A 17,451-nucleotide genomic window follows, 5' to 3' on the forward strand; every position below is an offset into this window, starting at 1 on the left:
GGTTGTAGGAGGTGTACGTTTGCTGACTTTGGGTGATGGTGCATGGGCTGGAGGCTGCCGTGAGGTGGATGACTGTTGGGTGGGTGTGTGGCTGAGTTTGTGCAGTTTGGGAAGAGGGCTCACAGACACACTGGTACAGGACACAGGGGATGTGTGAATGGTAGTGGGGGTGGTGACCGCATGTGAGCGGGATGTGGTGGTGGGTGTGCTGGTGATGGACGTAGTGGCTAAGGATGTAGTGCATGCAGGTGTGAGTCGAGACGAGACAGGGAGGGAGGAGGGAGTCGTGGAGGAGGGGGACACAGTGGAGGCAGTGGATGTTGGTATGTCTGCATGTGTATGATGCTTGCGTGAGTGCCTGTGGGATGTGTGGTGCTTATGTTTGCCAGAGCTTCCCTTGTGTGTTGAGGTGTGTGCATGCTGGTCGGATGGTGTGCTTGGGATAGGCTGAGGTAAAGGGGTTTGGGTCTGGGTGGAAGAAGTTGGGGGGGGAGGCTAGAGACAGGGACAATGGCTGCCATCAGTGCTGAGGCCAGAGTCTGAAAAGCTGGCTGATGGGCTGCCTGATCAGAATGAATGCCCTCCAGGTATGCATTGGTTTGTTGCAACTGCCTCTCTACACCCTGGATGGCATTCAAAATGGTAGACTGCCCAACAGAGAGGGACCTGAGGAGGTCAATGGCTTCCTCACTGAGGGCAGCAGGGGTGACAGGGGCAGGGGCTGAGGTGCCTAGGGAGAAGGAGATGCACACCCTCCTGGGTGAGCGGGCACAGGACATATGCTGAGGGGCTGCTTCCATGCTGATAGTTCAGCGCCTGCAATGTAAACACATGAGGTCAATGCACAGGCAGTTGTGTCATCAATCAGAACATGGGCACAATGAGCAAGCAGTTGGTGTCTCTGAATGAGGGACAGGAAACATCAGCTGAAAACACAAAGGAGTTGACAAATGCCATTAGGGACCTCTGCACTGAGATTCAGCAGGAGCGTGTGAGCCACTGTAGGTGCCATCACCAATTTATGGGAAGGTTTGATGGGTTCTGCAGATCGGTCAATCAGCTTGCTAGCTCATCTGCCTTGATTTCACGACGTGCTGTGGGCATAAAGATGGAGATGGCACACTGCAGTTGGGACATTGCACAGGGATTAGTGCAAATAACCAATGTCCTGGATGCAATGCAGACAGCACACAGTGCTACAAACATCGAACTTGGTGGTGGGGATAGTGAGAAGTTCTCTAGCCTCAGCAATCTTACAGCCCCTGTGATGGATCCTATGCGTTGCAGTACCAGACACAGTACTGCCAGTGAGCCCCCAACAAGAGGTGCCAATGAAGCCACTGAGCACTCAAAGGGAGTGCGTGGACTTAGGAAGTAATGTTAAGGCCTACAGGGGTCTACCGTAACATGTAGCTGTACAGTTATACTATGATGCTAATAGTGTGACACTGTTATTAGCACATGGTAGCCTATGGTTCATGGCTATGTCCTATTGACACACATGTTACCTGAAGTCAAGGTAATAAAGTTGCTAATCACAGTAATACAAAAAAATGAAGTGGTGTTGTCATTACTTACATTAGAGATGGTTGTGCTTGATGTCAGCACGTCTTTGCCTGACCTCTGCTGCACTGGTCCTGTCTACTGGGTGATGGGGTGGTAAGAGATCACCATCTTCATCTGAGTCAGACTCCATTGGTTCAACTGGTATACCCCTTATCGTTGCAATGTCGTGCAACATTGCACATGTGGCCACAATTTTACATGTCGTCTCTGGGCTTTACTGTAGTGCCCCTCCACTGTTATGGATGCACTTGAAGCGGCTCTTCAGCAGACTGAAAGTCTGCTCCACCACACTGGGGGTTGCCCTTTGTGCAGCATTGTACCTCCTTTCTGTAGGCGTTGCAGGGTTCAGGTAGGGCATCAGTATATAGGTGCGCACTGCGTTAGCACTGTCTCCTGGAATGAACGGAGGGTAAAATGAGTACTGTTGAAATCTCTGCAGTAACTATAACTTCAATGCAACATTGTCAACAATTACTACACCCAGCAGGTATCCTCCACCAAACTCCCTAGCTAGCAGTCTCGTTTGAATCCCGCTGTGGCGAAAGATGTACGGGTCATGTGTGCCACCTCGGTATCTGGCCACAAGATCGGTTATTATGTTATAGGCATTTCTAATCACCTGTATGTTCATGGAATGGACGGTTGCGATAAACATACTCGGTGGCCGATGGTGGACAGATAGCTACATGTGTCCCATCGATGGCACCTGTGACATGTGGGAATTGTGCAATCTGATAGAAATTGATTTTCGTTTGTTGTAATTCCTGTGGGGTGTTGGGGAATCTTATGTGTTCTTGTATTTTGCTCAGCATGGCATTGAGAAATGTATTGAAGAAGCATGAGAGGGCACTCTGTGAGACCCCTCCAGCTGCTGGGATGACCCTTTGATAGTTCCCTGAGGCTAATAGGGGCAGGGAGCATGATACCTGCACACGGGTGGGTATGCTATTGGTCCTGTGTGTGGTGTGCTGCAGTAGGGGTTGTGGATCTGCTATCAGGTCAAGTATCATGGCTGACCTTAACCTGTACTTCTCATAGATTTCCTCCTCTGTCTGGTCAAAAATGGTTATGCGTACTCTGAAAATGCGCTCCTGTCTCCTCCTCCCTCTCCTCAAACCTGCCAAGATCCTCATTCTCCTTGCAATCACGTAAAGTGCAGCCATTGTGGAAAAGTGGCTGAGTCATTCTGGGGACCTCTATATAGGTTGCACCTGGTTCCCACCTGATTTCAATTTGTGGTAAATTGCATGTGCAAAAGGCCATTCTGCGAATTTTCACAATTTGCAAATTTTTGATGGATCACATTGCAACCTGGTTTTGCGTGTCGCAATCTGCGTATCGCAAATTGCGCCAGGATATTGCTGATCGCTATCTGCAATTTGCTAAACTGTCTCGGAGTTTGCGTCTCACTAATAGCGTTTCAGTAAATCATGTCGCTATTTGCAGTACGCAGATTGTGACACGCAAAACCATGTCATATTCGCTAAAATTTGCTAATTTGGCAATTCCGGATTTTCACATTGCAAATGATTTTCATACATCGCATGGGGCCATATTTGCATTTGCACCGTTTGCGAATGCAAAAAAAAATTATACATCTGGCCCTAAATGCATTATTTTTTCATCTAAGCCCTACATGATAATTCTGCACATTATTGCATTACTTTTCAATATTGTAAAATGCTCTTTCAGGAGTACCTTAAAAACATGGTGGGTTTGTGAGGTTCCCCCAAGGAAATAAAAAAAATATTGTAGATAGATGGCATTCGGGGATCTCACTATGTGTCATAGAGGCCTGAGTGATTATAAAGGCATCTGCGTGGTAAGGGTTGCATGGAAAAGGCATGCATGGTAAAGGCATGCATTCTAACATCATACATTTCTGTGACATCTACCCTTTTGCTAACTGGGTGTTGCCATTACCTACAGACGGAAATGTAAATTATCTAAGTTGATTTGCACTTCCACACTAATTCTATTGAATTTGTAAAAAATATGATGCAATAAAAACGGCAGTTAAATGAAACACAAATTATTAGTCTGCCACATATGTGTATTGTTCTACAACATTCAGAAATTCTCAGGAAAACTGCATTTCTAAACCTTACAGTGCAGCAACTAAACTGCACACATGCAACCTCTCACTCAGTATTCAAGGATAAGTGAAACAAAGACTGTGGGCCTCATCTACAAGGAAATGGCACAGCATGGTGCTACAAGCACTCTTGCTGCGCTAAGCTGCGTCATTTCCAAAACACAGGTGTTAGAGCGGTCCGTAGTGATAATTTACCTGTGTTCGGACGCTCTTTAGGCCGATGAATCTTTTGACTTTGTGGGAACTCTCTGTACTCTTAATCGATCAATCTCATCAAAATCAATGATCAATAACGAACATAAGCAACACCTTGAACAACATAACACTTAACAATTAATCCAGAATACATTTCGGCGAACCTGACCTCTCAGCCAGGAATAACCACACCAGTTTATTGCAAAGTTAGTGAATTTTATTTTCCTATATTAACAAAGCTAGCACAATATAAATGTGTCTCAACACCAAATGATAAACATATATGAACATTAATAGCTGTCCATAACGTCGAAACAAGTGTAATCTATGAAGCATTTGAATCACAAGGCATTCGATAATGGCAATGCAAATCACTAATACGATAATCTGTAATGAACTAATTGCGTACATTTAGTCAGCATAACAAGATCTCAAATTGCATCGTGCGACATATGGAAACCTCGTCTAACCTCAAATTAGCATCGGCATGTGGGACTTCATGCAAAAACAATTTAGCAACATTAATTTAGAAAAACTCCTAACTAGGGCTCTTACCAAAATCAGCAGTTGGTTACCTAAAAGAAACACAATGCAATTTTTACAATTTCCTTTCATATTTACCAATTACGATCAGCATACAAGGAAGTCTTCGTCTCACAGGTACCGTTCTTCGGTCATCATGGGTACCGTTTCGATCGGCATGGGACGGGACAAAGGGCAGGGGTGGACGGGGCAATTGCCTCACAGCGGCAAGGTAAAACTACTACTTCATGCAAAGGGATCAAAGTTAAAGTCTCTAGGGCAAGAATCATTTAAAGTCTCTTTCTCTCAATTAGAGAAAGAAATCAAAGTCTCTCAAAATGGCGTCGCAGCAAAGTGGGCCATAATAGCTACGAAGTCTGCAAAATGGCGGGTATCGAGCTGGTAATGGCTACTTTCTCCTCGTGCACCTGGGTTTTATAGACAACAGTTCGAATCCAGTAGGGTCTCCATTGGAGGGTTCATAGGTTAGCTTCAAATTGACCAATCAAAAACGACAGTTCTCAAGCTTTTACTTAAGCATACATTATCCTTGGAGATGGGTACGCAAGTTGCATCATTGTCTCCCAATTAGCTTACTCTCAGAGCCTCCATTGTCCGCACCTGCAAGTCGACCTTGAATTAAAGAGAAAATATGCCAGGCTGGCACTAACTTTAAGATCAGCATGTGAAAAGTTTCTGTGGAAAAGTACAGCTTCAAGCAAGAATACACGTTTATTAGCACAGTGGAAAAATACGAGCATCTAAACCGTGAGACCAGGCAACTAGGCCAGAGCCTCCGCTAAAGTCATGCTAAGCTAAAGCATTTCAAACAAGCAAATCGTAGCACACGTCTATGATTATGTCGGATTAGTGCAATTCTAATACACCACGTTATATAAAGCTCGCGTATAAATGATGGCAAACTACTCTGAGGGCACATTTTGTCCCCGTACAATCTTTATTAGTTCGGTTAATGTCACACATGATTATTTCAGCACTACGTTTAAGCGTTAATAAATCAAAACCTTCATTTTCTGCTTCATCAATCCCTCCTCTGATGACTACTTGTCATCACACAAATCATGCCCACAAATTTTATTCCATTAAAATTCTGTCAGTTCCCTTTTCCTTTTAGTACCCCTAGTTTGCGCTTTGTATTCTTCTGCCATTCTTTTCATAATTTTCTCCTCCTTTCTTCTTTTAATTCTTTCCATTATCATTATTATTCCCCTTTTTATTCCCCAAATTCCAAATACACAAAGTGTTACTATTAATATTCCTTCTATTATTTTCAACAATATTCCATTCCAAATTCCCCCAATCCAATGTCCCACTGAAGCAAGTCCCTTTCCAACCTTCTCCCACACTCCTGGTTCTTTCAATTCCTTCAAATCTGCACTTTCTTTTGTTAGATTAGCAAGCATAGTTTTAATCTTCACACTATTATCAGGTATATAGGTACAACAGTGACGTGCACCAATCATTTTGCAAACGCCTCCATCCTTTGCTAAAAGAATGTCTAAAGCAAGCCTATTTTGAAGAGTCATAGCTCTTTCCGCTGCAAGCTCAGCATCTATCAGGATTATAGCACCTGAAAACTTTGTCAACATGTTATCCACTATAGTAGACAACTTTCGTATCTTGATGGAATTCAACACAACTCCCAATGAAGGAATCATGGCTCCAAATATATCACCTACCACAGCAGCTGCGGTCTCTCTTTTCTGGATACGATGGGATCCAGATGTCTTTTGAATCATCGATATGTCATCCAGTTGATAAACCTTTGGGAACACTATACCCAAATAACATCTCCCCCACCATCCCTTTGGAAGACGATAATAAGCATTATGCCCACAAATGTAATATACACCTGGAATGACAGGGTCAAGTCCGTTCATCATGAATGTCCATTTGGCCTTAAAAATAAACGTATGTTTGCATTCACTCGCTCCTACAAAAATATTGTCATAATAAGATTCTCCTCGATATATACAAAATTTCCCTACATGCCAAGCATCTAAAGCTATTTTCCCTTGTGTCTTTATAGCAGCAAAATCATAATTATCTACTGAAGTCCTCTTATGCAGCTCTTTTTCTAATTTCGCCTTCATCTGTGCCCTTCTATCATCTGTGCGATCTAAAAAGCTTATTTCTACAGCAGAGACTGAGCAAGTAAGGTTTTCCCTATGAGCATGAGCCGTTTCAAAAGGTTGCATTGGCTCGAAAAATTCCCTCATTATTTTAGCATCCCAATCTTTAGCCGTCTGGCTAAGCTGCGCTATTATAGGAACATAAGCAAAGGTAACATCATAATTCGAGTAAAAATACTGTATGTTAGTTTGACCATAAAACCTAGACATTACTATACTACATGTAATCCCATATGTAAGAGGCATGTGGTGATAAGTCACCCCTTCCTTTACTGATGTCGGTATCTGTGTACACACATAACAATCCTTCGCATCCATAGTCTCAACATACTCTGTTAGTAAGCGATAGAAAACGTTATACGAAAGCTCTTTCTTATCGTGCAAGAGCCTCTCATCCAATGCTAGTCTTTTCAATGGGGTTAGTTCAGTGACAGTAACAGGAGCAATAGTAGAAGCCTCGATATTCTCACTTTCACCCTTTCCATGCATTCCAATCACAATTGCCATTATTATTATTACACATGTAATTACCAAGCCTATACACACATATTTACAATATTTCTTTCTGTTATTTTTGCGTAGCGTACCTAGTCATGATCTGTATAGAATCAGAGAGCTAGAAGCACCTATAAATGAAACTATTTAGCAATTCAGTTACAAAGCTGAACAAGCGCAATGTTCACACCGTCTTCTTCAAAAGGCCAGTCACTTATCGGTTAGCAGCATTTGTCTCAATTCGGCAATAACACAGTCTTTATCGGTTTAGCAAGTGTCTCATCCGGTTTAGCAATGTCTCAGCTGGTTGTTTCTTTCACGTTAGATCGTAGAAAGCAATATCATTTATTACCCTTTCAATCGACAGAGTCTATGAAACTTTTCTTTTCTATTGGTATCTCTTCTTCTTCTTCGTTCTCGATGCTTAGAGATACAAACTCGTCAGTCCAATCGTCATTGACTGCATATGCCCATTCAGGACCGGAATACCTTCTGTTCGGTATCCTTTTCCTTTTCAATTTTGCTTCTCTTTTCGACTCTGCTTCGCTGGTACTTTCCTCTTTTGTCAAGTCTTTTTCCTCACTTGAGGATTGTTCCACAACAGTCACTTCCTTTCTTTTCTCTTTCACTTTTGGCCTTCCTCCTTCGTTCAAACTTTCTTTACCCCTTTCTTTTATTGGTGAAATACTTAGTCTCCTCTTTGCACCATGTCCATTTGATGGACCTGCAGTGTTTTCAGTGGAAGCTTGAACCTTTTTGTTCTGTTCTGCCTCGTTCCCTCCTTCTGGGGAGTCGATCACGTTCTCTTTTTCTTTTTCTGTATCGTCTGCTTCTGGGAAAGCCCTCCTCTGATCAGGCTCTCCTGCCCTTTCAACTTTTTCGAGCCCTTCGTCACCGTTACTTTCGTCAGGCTCTTTATCACTTTCAGCTGCTTCAGGGTCCTTGTCACCTTCAGCTGCTTCAGGCTTTTTGCTACCCTCAGCTGCTTCAGGCTCTTTGTCACCTGCAGCTTCTTCGTCGCTGTCTGAACTTTCCCCTTGGTCTCCCCCAAGTGAGTTGGTGTCTTCGTCGTCGGAGAATATCTCTTTCTCTCCTGCTTCTGCCTGTTCGCTTTCAGTTCGCTTTTGTTCTGTCTCAGCACTCAGCACTGTTTTATCAGGCACTGGTAGTTTCAGCGCTTCAACTTCCTCATCTGTGGGACACAACACCTTCTTTGTGTGACTGGCGTGAATCCAGTTGGGAACCCCCGCACACTTCACAGCGGTAGTTGTCGTCAGGATCACTTGAAAAGGGCCTTTCCAACGGGGTTCCAGACACGACTTTCTCACGTGCTTCTTTACCACGACCCAGTCACCTGCTTTCAGTGCGTGTCCTGGACCTTGGATCGGTGGCAAGGTGGTCGCTTCCACCTGGTGAGAGAAAGAGCGAACCACGTCAGCCAGTCCTTTGCAGTAGTCTAACACCATATCATCTGTAATATTCAAAAGCATGTTCGCGGGAACTGCAGGAAGTCTCATAGCCCTGCCCATGAGTATTTCATGCGGAGACAATCCAGTCTTTCTATCAGGAGTGTTTCTCATTGACATTAGCACTAAGGGCAATGCGTCAGGCCATTTCAAAATTGTCGATGCACATATTTTTGCCATTCTTGATTTCAGCGTACCATTCATCTGCTCCACAAGTCCTGAGGCTTCAGGGCGATAGCTACAGTGCAGCTTTTGCTCAATGTTCAGCGCTTCGCAAAGTAACTTTATCACCTCGTTATTGAAGTGACTTCCCCTATCTGATTCTAAAGAGATCGGCAATCCGAAACGTGGTATCAACTCTCTCAACAATAGCTTGGCAACTGTAAGGCTGTCGTTTCTACGTGTGGGGTATGCCTCAATCCAGTGACTAAAAATGCATACAATCACCAGCACATATTTCAGACCCCCATGCACAGGCATCTCAATAAAATCCATCTGCATTCGACTAAAAGGCCCGCTTGCCCTACCAATGTGACTCGCGCTCACAACTGTTCCCTTTCCTGGGTTCATCTGCTGGCAAGTGACACATCGATGGCAAACTGCTTCTGCAGCTTGGCGAAATCTGGGGTTAAACCAATCAGTTTTGAACAATCTTATCATGGCATCCCTCCCTAGGTGAGCTTGCCCATGATAGAACCGCGCAAGCTGTGATAAGAGACTATTTGGCAAAACATATTTTCCCTCATGTGAGACCCATAACTCGTCTTGTCTCTTTATACATTGTGATTTATTCCAGGAATCTCTTTCATCCTCCCTGACATTATTTTGTAATGCTTTTAGTTCATCTATTGTATCTACAACCTTCAAGGCAAATGCTTCAGCTGGTTCGAGTTCTGGCTCATTTATCGTATTCCAATCATCCCTTAGTAATATACAGTTCAAAGCACAAAATCTTGCGACTTGATCCGCATATGCATTTCCTAGAGACACATAGGCCCTCATTCTGACCTTGGCGGGCGGCGGAGGCTGCCCGCCAAAGTCCCGCCGTCGAAAGACCGCGGCGGTAATTCTGACTTTCCCGCTGGGCTGGCGGGCGGTCGCCTTCAGACCGCCAGCCAGCCCAGCGGGAAAGAGGCTTCCACGATGAAGCCGGCTCGGAATCGAGCCGGCGGAGTGGAAGCTGTGCGACGGGTGCAGTTGCACCCGTCGCGTATTTCACTGTCTGCGCAGCAGACAGTGAAATACATGTAGGGGCCCTCTTACGGGGGCCCCTGCAATGCCCATGCCAGTGGCATGGGCACTGCAGGGGCCCCCAGGGGCCCCGCGACCCCCCTACCGCCATCCGGATCTCGGCGGTCCGACCGCCGGGATCTGGATGGCGGTAGGGGGGGTCGGAATCCCCGCGGCGGTGCAGCAAGCTGCGCCGCCGCGGAGGATTCAATGGGGCCGCGGTACACTGGCGGGACCCCGCCAGTGGTGCCGGTCCGACCGCGGCTTTACCGCCGCGGTCGGAATCCCCATTGGAGCACCGCCGGCCTGTCGGCGGTGCTCCCGCGGTCCTCCGCCCTGGCGGTCAAAGACCGCCAGGGTCAGAATGACCCCCATAGTCCTGTCCTTTCGTGTGAGCACTACACTTTACCACTGCAACTTCGGCTGGTACTTGAATGGCATGTAACAATTCCCTTATCCTCTCCCCATTCTTCACTGGGGATCCTGAAGAAGTCAGGAACCCTCTCTGTGACCATAGTTGTCCAAAGTCATGCACAATCCCAAACCCGTATTGACTATCAGTGTAAATGGTGACTTTCATCAATGCAGACAGTTGACATGCTCTTGTAAGGGCTACAAGTTCTGCTACTTGTGCAGAATAGACTCCTTGAAGCCATCCCGCTTCCAAGACCCCTGTTACAGTACATACAGCATATCCTGCTTTCAAAATCCCCATCCCATCTCTTAGACATGAACCATCAACAAAAAGAATTTGGTCATTTTCATCAAGCTTGGTATCCTTGATGTCCGGTCGGGGTTTTGTGCAAAATTCAGTCACCTGAAGGCAGTCATGCTCGACGTCTTCAGCGTTCTCAATTTCAGCATTTTCTCCAGGAAGCAAGGTTGCTGGATTCAACGTAGTGCACCTTTTCAGCTGCACATTCGGTGAGCCCAGAATTATCGTTTCATACCTTGTGAGTCTTGCTCCAGTCATGTGTTGCGTTCGGGAGCGGGTCAAAAGTATCTCAACTGAGTGAGGGACCATGACTGTTACTGGGTGTCCCATCACTATTCCTTCACTCTGAGTGAGGCTGATACCAACTGCTGCTACGGCGCGCAAACACCCTGGGAGTGCTGCTGCAACCGGATCCAAAGTAGCTGAAAAATACGCTACTGGTCTGTTTACGCCACCATGGGCTTGGGTCAAGACAGACAAAGAACATGCATCACGTTCATGACAAAACAATGTGAAAGGCTTTGTGTAATCAGGCATACCTAAAGCTGGAGCCCTGCACATGCATTCCTTTAATTCAACAAAAGCATCCATCTCGTCTCCTTTCAGCTCAATTTCATCCAAGGCATCCTTTTGGGTCAATTTCAGTAGGGGCTTTGCTAGAGACGAGAAGTTGGGTATCCACTGGCGACAATATCCCACCATTCCCAAAAACTTCCTCACCTCCTTCCTTGTCTTTGGTGGACTCATTTGGAGTATACTTGTAATTCTTTCCTTCATTATTCTCCGTGACCCTTTCTCTATTTGGTGACCCAAGTATTTCACTTTCTTCTGACAGAACTGTAATTTGGAAGGGGACACTTTATGTCCATTCCTTCCCAAATGATTCAACAGAGCAATGGTATCGGCTGTGCAGCTACTTTCTGTCTTTGATGCAACCAGTAGGTCATCAATGTACTGTACTAGAATTGACTCGAATGGCAATTCTAATGCTTCCAAATCTTTCTTTAGGATCTGATTGAATATTGACGGTGACTCAGAAAACCCTTGAGGAATTCGACACCAACTGTACACTCTGTCTAAGAATTTGAAACAAAAGAGGAATTGGCTGTCCTCATGAAGAGGCACAGAAAAGAATGCCTGTGACAAATCGATGACTGAAAACCATTCAGCATCGCAAGGAACTTGAAACATTATCACAGCTGGATTCGGTACGACAGGGCAGCACTTGACTATGATGTCATTTATTTTCCTCAAATCCTGCACGAGTCAGACCTTTCCACTCGGCTTTATTAGTCCCATTATTGGTGAATTACATGGACTGCTTAACACTTCTTTCAGTACCCCCTGTTTCACAAATTCGTCAATGAGTTGGGCAACTTTCATGAGGGTATCTTGTGGCATGTGGTATTGTGGGGTCTGGGGAAAGATTGCATTGGGCTTTACAGCCACTTTCACTGGTTCCACTCCTTTCATCAATCCCACCTCTTTCCCTGTCATGTCCCACACTTCCTTTCCGACTGTTTCCCGTAATTCAGCTGGGATGTCTTCTTCAGTTATCATCGGGAAAAGACAAATCAGAGGATACTCTTCATCTACAGTTTCCACCTCATCCCCCTCTACACTGTCCTCTTCTTCCCCGTCACTGCTCGTCTGGATTGTTATTCCTTCGTTCGAACACATGATCGAACAACCCAATTTGCACAATAGGTCTCTTCCTAATAGTGCTATCGGGCTTGAGTCACATACCACAAACTGATGCACCCCTTGATAGTTACCGATGCTGACTGGTACCGGGTCTGTAATTGGGTTCGTCAGATGTCTGTTTGCTACTCCCACCACTTGAACTGTTCTCCCTGAGAGTGGCAAATTTGGTACTTCACTGCTCTTAACTGTTGAACGTGTGGCTCCCGTGTCAACCAAGAATGAAACACAATGACCCATTACTCTTCCCTCTACGTACGGACCCCTTTGATCAACTTCCAAGGATGCCGCAAGCACACAATCTCCTTCTTCTCCTGAACTTTCACTCTCCCATACGTTGTTTATTCCACTCTCACTGTGTAATGGGAACTGTTGTACGGTGCCATTTGTACTCATTACCTGACCCGTTACCTGCGGAGGAACCATCACTTGCTGCTGACTCATTGGTGCCAATGGTATTTGCATTTGCTGATTAGGTACCATAGGTAACTGCTGTTGCATTGGCTGCATTTGCGTCATCTGCATACGAGGCATCTGCATCTGCTACGGCTGCATAGGTTGTAATCCCTGCAATTGATTTACGGTCTGAAAATTTGGGCTTGGACCTCTCAATTTCGGTCCCCTCATTGTCTGAAATGCATTGACATCATTGTTTTGCTGACCAACACCTACACCTGCACCTGCACCTACACCTGCACCTACACCTGTACCTTCCTGCACCACCATCGGGCACTCGCGTTTCCAATGACCGACGATTCCGCACACGTGACACGGCATCACCTTCTTCATTGCCTGCACCCCCGTCACAACAGTGTTCAAATCCGGACCATTATTCACAAAACCTCCTCTGCCTCTGCCTCTGCCTCTGGCCTGTGGCTGAAACGCCATGTTTCCCTGCAACTGCAACTGCGGTTGCGGTACCTGCTGTTGGAACCCTTGCATCCCTTGCAAACCTTGCAGACCTTGCAGACCTTGCAAACCTGTTTGAGCTGCCTTAAGCTGCATCATCATCACCTTCTCTTTCAGCTTTTTCTGTTTCACTTCAATTTCGTCGCTACAGTATTTCGCATAAGTCAAGACCTCGTCAATCGGTTTAGACTGCCAACAAATCAAATGCGACTTTATCATTTGGCTTATTTCTGGTCTCAGCCCTTCCACAAATCTGAACACAAAATGGAGCATGTCCTTCGCCTCAATTGTTTCCGTGCCACTGTAATTCTTGAACGCCTTCAACAACCTCTCATAGTAACTATGAATCGATTCTTTAGTCTCTTGGGCAGTTCGATCAATCTTCTGCCAATCCACGTTCTTCGCGGGTACCTTCGTTTTCAAATGCTCAATCACCTTATAGTACAAGCTCATCACCAAAGGTGACGGTGCACCTATCTCCCTGTCCCTCTCTGGTTCACTTGTCGGCCAACCTACAGCTCTTTTGCAATCCTCCCACAAATCTGCCGGAACCACAATCTCAAAGAGAGTATTCAGGTCTTCCCAGAGACATTTTGCAAGCTTCACAAACCTATCAGTCTGCTGATACCATTCAATCGGTTTCTCTCTTAGTTTGGGAAAATCATCCGTAAAGGACTGAATGTCGCTTCTGTGCCATGGTACATGTACTAATTTTCCTCCTGCTGTCTCCCTCATTGGTAGCATTGTTACTGTATCACTACTCTGCGGTCTTTTCTCATTGTGCTCTGTAGCATTGTCCCTCCTCCTGTCCTTCCTCTTTACCCACCTGCTTTCCCATTTGTCTAAGCACCTCCACACTTGTGCACTCTGCAGCAATTCTCTAAGGTGTGTCTTCATGCCTGCTGACCTCATGTGTTCAAAATCTGTGGTCCCAAAATCTAACCTGTAGCTCCTGCTCAAGTGTTTCGTCTTGTCTATGTCAACCCCGTTTCTGTCAGCTGCTTCCTGCAAGCTCTTGTGTATCTTGTTCACTTCCTTCGTAATCCTGGGACATAGATACCGCAGCTCTTCTTCCGTGTAGGACTCTAACCTGTTCACACCCATAGTCCCTTCCACCAATTCTTGTGCTTCCATGTTCAACCTGACCCTATTCATATAGTCTTCTCCTTTCCTACTAGCTGAACTTTGTGTAGAATTCAGACTGTTGAACCACTGTGTCAACTGTTGCGCATTCACCCCCATCAGGGTAGCGTTCACATCGACTGCCATCGATGGCTGCGGCAGCTTTTCAGTGTTCGATGCGAGAGGTATTATCAGTGGGGGGCTCGACCTCACCAGTGTTGACTGAGCACATATGGGACTAAACTCCATCAAGGATCCAGACCCATTTGGCTGAGTCGCTATCGGAGTTATCCCTGGAGTGTTTTCTATGCACCTTCTTTCTGTCCCATTCTGCAGCATTGATCCCTGACTGTTCAGACCCGAATTAGGCTGACTATACAGAGGTACCACTGGACCTACAGTAATGGGTAAGGATATCGCGTCTGGGTTCTGTCCATTCCCCATGTTCTGAGGCAGGTTCATTCCTACACCATGGGTCATCATTGTCGGCATGCCCATCTGGCTCCCCGTCATTTGAGCGTGTGCGTTTCCTCCCTGCATCTGCTTTTGAGGCATCAAAAACTGAGTTGATTCAGCTTGTGCCATTGTTGGGTTGTAACCATTCTGTACTCCCCTTACTGTTGGATCTAGAATCATTCCTGCACTGTTATCACTACTGTAGTACCCTGGCATCTGCGGCTGATAATTTTCTGCTGGTTTCAACACGGGCACATCTGGATATATTCTCCTAACCTGCGGTATCTGCGGGGTGAACAGCAGACTCGGGTCCTTAGATCCCGATGACGCTCCTGGACTCTGGGTTTCATTGTTCTGTACCGGTGCTGGAGGGGCAGAACTGGTACTTGGACCTTGTCCATTCTCTGCATGAGGCGGTGGACGGTCGTTCAGCAATTGCATTATCAACTCCTCATCCTCTAACTCCTCTTCTCAACTTTTCCTCGTCCTCTCTATCCTTGGAACACTTTCTGTCTGTCTTACAGGTGGCTTTCTTACCTGTCTCCTCTCCTTCCTTAGTAATTGCTGGAAACAATTTTATCCCCTGCAATACATCTGATCTCCACATCTTCTGTGCATTATCCCACCTAGCATCCGCTAGTGTCTTTTCTACCTTCCTCATTCTGGTCTCGAACTTCTTTTGCTGTTGCTGTCTGGCCATTAGTTCCCAAATTGCTAGAGCCTCAAACTGTGCTGGCCTTGGAGGCACCTTCATGTCATACATCGTGAATCTCAAATTCTCTAAAATCCTTATATTGAATGTCCCATGTATCGGGAACGCTACGCTCCCATGTTTCTCTGTCCACTTGTGCCATTGCTGTAGCCAAAGACACGGAGCTACCCCCTTCTCTTCCATTACAATGTAAGCTGGTGTACCCTCAGGCGGCGTCTCTTCTCCTACGCTCGCTTTAATGTAAGACTCCCCCTTCATCGCGCTCCTGAATGCTTTAAAGAATTTCATTTTTCTCGTCTTTTATTTAACCAAGTTTATAACCAATAGGTGACTTCAATTCCACAAAACTGTAATCAATAGGTGACTTTAATTCCACAAAATTGTAATCAATAGGTGACTTTAATTCCCGGAATACTCTTCACCTGCCTTTCCCCTTCCAATCGAGTCCCACGGACTGCGTCCAATCCGTGCGCGACCCTTCTCTGCAACCAACCTATCCCAGCGCGGTTCTTAGTGACGTCACACTCACACACACTGCGGCTGACAAAGCCTCGCGGCTAGTCTTCCTTCACTCACCTCCTCTCGTAACAACTTCTTGCATATATTGCGAGCTACCAAAAAATAAAACAGATCTGTCGGTTTACTACAGGAAGGGTAACACAGTCGCTTCAGGACCTTAGGGACCTTTCACTAGCCTCGGGACTTTTCACTAGCCTCTGGCCGCTATTCCGTCTTTCTCAGTCCCCACATTCGCAAGCAAATCTGACCCGCAGACCTACTCTCAACTTGTCAATGATCTGTTCTAGTGCACTTAGAATCTTGTCAAAGCCCGAAGTCGAAGTTTCTTTCACTCCCTAACACACGTACTGACTCGTTGACCACGCCCGATCAACCTACTAAACCGCCCAGACCACAACATGGATCAACATACTCCGGAGTCTCTTGACCTCGCAGGGCCCGTCTCAACAACAACAACCACGTGGACCTTTTTATGCACAAAGCGCCACACGCACATGAAGTTCGACGACTTCCCTACTCTCACACTCGGAGCCGCACCTCCGCTAACTCTATGAAGTTCGACGACTTCTCTACTTCTACACTCGGAGTCGCACCTCCGCTATCCTTAAAAAGAAAATCCTCGCAACCTTTTCACACACCCTGCGGCAATAAGCTGTGCAAGCGCAAAACCCTAACTTCACTCATACCATCACTAGTAACGCCAGCGCTGATTCCACACCTCCGTTCTCTCCATCCGCAAGCTCCGAGATCCCGGGAAAGTCGCGGTGGACCTAGCCCATCATCATCTTGTCAATCAGTTTTTATCCAAGAAAAATCTAATTCAACTTCTCAAGTGGGGTCCCAAGACGCGTAACCGTTAATTCGACACCATGTACTTTAATACTACAGGGTCCCAAAAGACGTAACCGTCCTCTGCTACCATCTACTGATAGAGCGGTCCGTAGTGATAATTTACCTGTGTTCGGACGCTCTTTAGGCCGATGAATCTTTTGACTTTGTGGGAACTCTCTGTACTCTTAATCGATCAATCTCATCAAAATCAATGATCAATAACGAACATAAGCAACACCTTGAACAACATAACACTTAACAATTAATCCAGAATACATTTTGGCGAACCTGACCTCTCAGCCAGGAATAACCACACCAGTTTATTGCAAAGTTAGTGAATTTTATTTTCCTATATTAACAAAGCTAGCACAATATAAATGTGTCTCAACACCAAATGATAAACATATATGAACATTAATAGCTGTCCATAACGTCGAAACAAGTGTAATCTATGAAGCATTTGAATCACAAGGCATTCGATAATGGCAATGCAAATCACTAATACGATAATCTGTAATGAACTAATTGCGTACATTTAGTCAGCATAACAAGATCTCAAATTGCATCGTGCGACATATGGAAACCTCGTCTAACCTCAAATTAGCATCGGCATGTGGGACTTCATGCAAAAACAATTTAGCAACATTAATTTAGAAAAACTCCTAACTAGGGCTCTTACCAAAATCAGCAGTTGATTACCTAAAAGAAACACAATGCAATTTTTACAATTTCCTTTCATATTTACCAATTACGATCAGCATACA

This window comes from Pleurodeles waltl, chromosome 5 (genome assembly GCF_031143425.1).
Source record: "Pleurodeles waltl isolate 20211129_DDA chromosome 5, aPleWal1.hap1.20221129, whole genome shotgun sequence".
NCBI classification, from domain to species: Eukaryota; Metazoa; Chordata; class Amphibia; order Caudata; family Salamandridae; genus Pleurodeles; species Pleurodeles waltl.